Below are 5730 nucleotides of genomic sequence, written 5' to 3' on the forward strand. Positions count from 1 at the left end.
TGGGCTTACTTCAAGGCGGTATTGGCAGGCGACCGTCTTCAATCATCTCTTGAAGTACATTTTTCAGCTTGTAGCATTTTTCTGTGTCATGTCCCTTACCTTTATGATATTCGCAGTATGAATTCTCGTCCCAAAACTTGGATTTCTTTTCTGGTTCGGGTGTAGGTCCTATGGGTTGAAGCTTGCCTAGTTTAATCAACCTTTTTAGAGTATTGGAGTATGTGTCCCCAAGATTTGTGAATTTCCTTGGTGGGGTACTCTTCTTAGATCGCTCGAGAAGGTTAACTTCATCAGTCTTGCTAGTAGAGCCGTAAGAACGACTTGTTGAGCCTTGATATCCTCGACCTACCGTTTTGGACAAGAGCCCTTTACGGATGTCATCTTCGATCCTTGTTCCTAATACGGTTAAGTCTTTGAAGGTCTTGATGTTTTGGTACCTCAAATGACTTGCATAGATGGGCTTTAGATTATCCACGAATTTCTCCACGAGGGTAGCTTCATCTGGACGTTCAACAAGTTGGGTACTAGTCTTCCTCCACCTACTTAGGAAGTCGGTGAAACCTTCTTTGTCATTTTGGCTAAGAACCTCTAAAGTGCGCATGTTGACTTGGATTTCAGCATTATCCGCATATTGTTTGGCAAACTCAATTGCGGCATCGTCCCAGGTAGCGATTTTCTTGTGCTCTAGAGAATAGAACCATTGTCTTGGGATGGTGTCAAGAGATGAAGGAAAGATCCTTAAGAACATCTCGGGTTTAATGCCTTTGATAGACATGTAATCCTTGAAAGCACGGATATGGTTCAAAGGGTTTTCATGCCCCTTGAATTTAGGGATATCTATCATGTTGAAGTTGGTTGGCAACTTGGAGCTCACGGCCTCATATTTGCGGTTATTCTCCCTATAAATATCACCCCCTTTGAGATACATCAATTGTTCCTCCAAGTATTGGAGTCGTTTCTGAGCTGCGGTCATACCTACGGGAGGGTTTTCTTCCCCGAAGTTATTCACAAATTCATCAGACACTTCACTTTCTCGAGGAGGCATCCTCATTTCTACGGCATATATCCGGCCCTCGATGGTGTCGAGGCGATCATACACATGATCTTGAGTGACTTGGAGATGAGCTAGTGCGGCTAGGATTTGATCATTACCATTCTGGGGTTGGTCATTGCTCACGTCGCTTGTTTCAGGCATCTTGGAAACTGGATAAGAGATCGACGATGAATCAAAACACGATCGACCATTCTAACACACTTACTAAGAAAATGTTTTGACTTGTGAAGTGGGAGTGTGCCACTTGTGTCAAGTGAGCTTTGAAGAAAGGACAAAGTTTGAAAATGTTGGTCCTAGTCAGCTATAGTGTAGTTGTAGGAGTGGACTCGAAGTGAGATTTTGAAATGGGCTTAGGCCCGAATTTTGACTCGAGAATTGGACAGAGTTTTGACTGATTTTGCGCTAATATTGGGCCTATTTCGAAATTTCTACATTTTAAAAGAGAGGTTTTGATTTTACAAAATTCGCCATGGTTTTGTTTAGAAATGGTGATCACATATGGTACAAGCATTATAACGAGATGCTGAGTGCATTTAAAAAGGGTTTTGGTTTAAAGGGTGGGTTGCCATACCGAACAATCAAACCTGAAGTCTGTGGAGAGGCTCGTACCAAACAAGAGTAAGGCCGATTCCTAGTCCATTTCCTCAAGTAGTGAAAGTCCTTGATACAAACAAGAGTAAGTACCATGGTATGGATGACGTCAATCGCTATCCATCCTTGGGCCCAAAGAAGAATTAGGACCGTTTAGACGGGACGATTGGTCGAATGGGTTGAGTTGGGCCTAGGAAGGCCAAATGAAATGGTCTAGGAAGACCGAGTTATGAAAACCGACATTTGTCTTGTACAAATTATTCCCTAACCTTGTTCAAGTTTCACCCTTTTGGCTACACGTAAGTGTATTATCCCCAGCGGAGTTGCCAAACTGTGGACGCGGGCCCACGGGGGCGAAAGGCGAAGCAAGCTTTTCTTTGTGTTTGTTTGCATTTGTGGAGTCGCCACCAATTTATTGTGGAAAATTGGAAACCGTTCGAATACCTCGTGTCATGTCAAGACACAAAGTAGTGACATGAACACTAAGCACTCGTTACCCTTAGCATTCTATGTCTAGAATGACTCTCGTGGATGCCAATGAACACGGATGTTCACAGAGATCTGGATTAAGGGGTGAGGGTACGTATTAGGAAGCTCTTTTGATCGAACACCTAATCCCGCCCGCCTCGATAGCGGCCTCTACTAATGATTAGGGAAGTTATTCATACTCGATATGTTGAAGGTTTATATGCATGCAATGCAACATCCATTAGATTAATCCTAACATGTGAGAATTAACTAAGTCGGTAAACACGTAATTTAACATGCAATCGGGTCGAAGTAGGAGTTTAAGTTGATTACATGTGAGAGCATACAAGCAATATGATAAAAGAAATACAATAATGAATACAATAAAGAAAATTACAATAATTACATGGGGTTTATTGATTTATGTCGAAAATACTTTTAAAATGGATGGTTTTAGAAAAGAAAGAATAAACGAAATAAACGAACAGAAGTTAGGGTGATAATACGAATAATAGTTAATTAAATATGTAATTAATAAACTAGGTCAAAGCAAAATGGGAGTTCAGAGACAGAACTCAACCAGGAACAGGCGCAACAGAACTGCGTCCCTTGGAAGAGGCGCAACAGTCGCTGCGTCTGTTCCTGAGCTCAGTTCTGGCTGTGAAGCCGGAATTGCAAATTGTTAATATTCGTTGGTGATTTAATGCTCGATTATGAATAATTAACTCGGATAAAGTGATTAACATGTTATTTACATGTGATTGAGGTGATAAAACATGAATAAAACTAATCCGAACGAATTATTTACAAGATTAATAGGTTAATTACAAACACAAATTAATTAGGTTAATGACTAATTAACGATGACAACGATAAACAGATGCAAATATATCAAAGGATGAGTTCCAGAGATTCAATATGGATGAATCGAACCTCTAAAACCCGAATTGATTTTAAGGACGAAAACCCGCAAATATGAATTATTTGGGATTTAAGTCGGGATTTAATGACGAATTAAATACTAATGATGATGAATAATTTATAGATCAAATTACTATGTTTAGATTGTTATATTAAAGAAACAAAGAACAAATGAAAACAAAAGAAAAACAAACGAATTAAAAAGAGACGAAGGAAGAAGAAAGGAAGCAGGAACTGCGACAGCCTCATGAAGAGGCGCAGCAGGTGCTGCGTCCCTTCGAAGAGGCGCAACAGTTGCTGCGTCCTTTCTCGACGTCTGTCTCCTGATAATTTGTAAAAAAGGGGTTTAAAAGATGGTTTTACAAATCGGTTTTAAGGATACTTTCGACATAAATCCTACATTATGATTACAAAAATAAAGTAAAATAAATAAAAAGGAGGATTTACACCCTCAGACTTACATGTTTGACGAAACGAGATGAACTAAGTTAACGTTTAGTGATGCTCGACTCGAATGTACGACAAAAGTGCCCTCTAGGAGGAAAGAAACAAAGTTGATTAAAGTTGATTAGTTGTGGAGTTGGTCAAATTGGTCGGTCATGCAAAACGAGGCTGGTACTCAGAAAGATCCGAGCTTACGTGGTCGAAAGTTCAAGCACGTAGACGCTAAAAAGTAAGAACGTGGTCTACAATGCAAAGGGAGAAGAGAAGGGCGGACACTCGCGTGAGAAATATGTGAGACCGAAGGTCTCTATTTATACTAATCACACGAAGGAAGTAGGATTTTCGGAGAAACTTTGGAAGTGAATCTCGAAAATAAATGAAAAATACGCAGAAAAGGACTGAGGAAGAGGCGCATCAGGCACTGCGTCTCTTGGAAGAGGCGCAACACTTGCTGCGTCCTTTCCTCCTCCGGAAGAAAGATTTCCGTGTTTTTATTATGGAAAAGTGGATTAATCTCGTTTCCTTAATATTTTGTGTGAATATTACGGGAGATACTTTATCAAAGATTAAAAGATTGGAAAATATGGAATAGAAATATCCGGAACATTCAAGAACATTCTGACTCGGCATTTTAAACGATTACTAGAAAATGAAGGCGGTTTTTGGCCCGGACTCCAAATGTACTCTAATTACTGCCAAAACGACCGTATCGGCGCGTAGATGACAACTATGAGGTAGACACAAGTGTTTGAGCGATCACTTGACGATAAACTTACGAACTGTCACAAATCGTTCCGTGTACCAAACATGCGGTCCAATCATCACCGGGTGTTTGGCGGGAGGTGCAGAAATGAGGTATCTACACACCCGTCCCCCTGTAGGGTGTCTTTTGGTCTTCCTTCCCCTCGAATGAGTAGCAAGGGAAAGGGTTTAGAGTTGGATTAGGCGGATCCGCGGTAGTGGTCCGCCTAATCTAACCCTAAACCCTTTCCCGTCCCGTTTTAGGACACCCGACCCCTTACTTTAAATCCCGTCCCAAAAAAAGGGGTTTATCCATCCCCCTGTTAGGTGTCTTTTGGTTTTCCTGCCCCTTGAATGAGTAGCAAGGGAAAGGGTTTGGGGTTGAATTAGGCGGATCCGCGGTAGCGGTCCGCCTAATCCAACCCTAAACCCTTTCCCGTCCCGTTTTAGGACACCCGGCCCCCTACTTTAAACCCCGTCCCAAAAAAGGGGTTCACCCGTCCCCCTATAGGGTGTCTTTTGGTCTTCCTGCCCCTCAAATGAATAGCAAGGGAAAGGGTTTAGGGTTGGATTAGTCGGATCCGCGGTAGCGGTCCGCCTAATCCAACCCTAAACCCTTTCCTGTCCTGTTTTAGGATACCCAACCCCTCTAGTTAGATCCCGTCCCCTAAAAAGGGTTCACCCATCCCCCTGTAGAGTGTGTTTTGGTCTTCCTGCCCCTCGAATGAGTAGCAAGGGAAAGGGTTTAGGGTTGGATTAGACGGATCCGCGGTAGCGGTCCGCCTAATCCAACCCTAAACCCTTTCCCGTCCCGTTTTAGGACATTCAGCCCCCTACTTTAAATCCTGGAACTTATTTTGTGAATCCTGGAACTTATTTTGTGAATCCTAGAACTTATTTTGTGAACTTATTTTGTGAATCGTGGAACTTATTTTGTGAATTGTGGAACTTATTATGTGAATCTTGGAACTTATTTTGTGAATCCTGGAACTTATTTTGTGAATCTTCGAACTTATTTTGTGACTGCTGGAACTTATTTTGTGAATGCTGGTACTTAATTTGTGAACCTTGGTACTTATTTTGTGAACCTTGGAACTTATTTTGTGAATCTTGACCATAACATTCTGAAACTTGTAACTGAATTGTTGTATACTTTCCTTAGTTTGCATTTCCTTATTAATGAATTTTGTTGTATTAATTTAAATAATAAACAAACTAAATATACTGAAGTTTTCTTTATTTTGTGAACTTATTTCCCTTGCTTTGTGAAAAATAGTCTTTACTGAGCAGTAGGAAGCAAGCCAAGCCAGGATGAAGCGACGTGCTGAACCAGCTACTGAAGCTACTGAACCACTCTTTGAGCCAGCTACAAAAAAGAAAAGAATTTACAAAGACAGACTGCATGTATTGAGGACTCGGATGTCTCCTGCTGGGCTTTACAACTTTCTCAAAAATGACGATAATCCACCATCAGATAACCAGATTTAAGCTATACAACTAATGGGATTTGG

This window comes from Silene latifolia, chromosome 9, assembly GCF_048544455.1.
Source record: "Silene latifolia isolate original U9 population chromosome 9, ASM4854445v1, whole genome shotgun sequence".
Classification (NCBI taxonomy): domain Eukaryota; kingdom Viridiplantae; phylum Streptophyta; class Magnoliopsida; order Caryophyllales; family Caryophyllaceae; genus Silene; species Silene latifolia.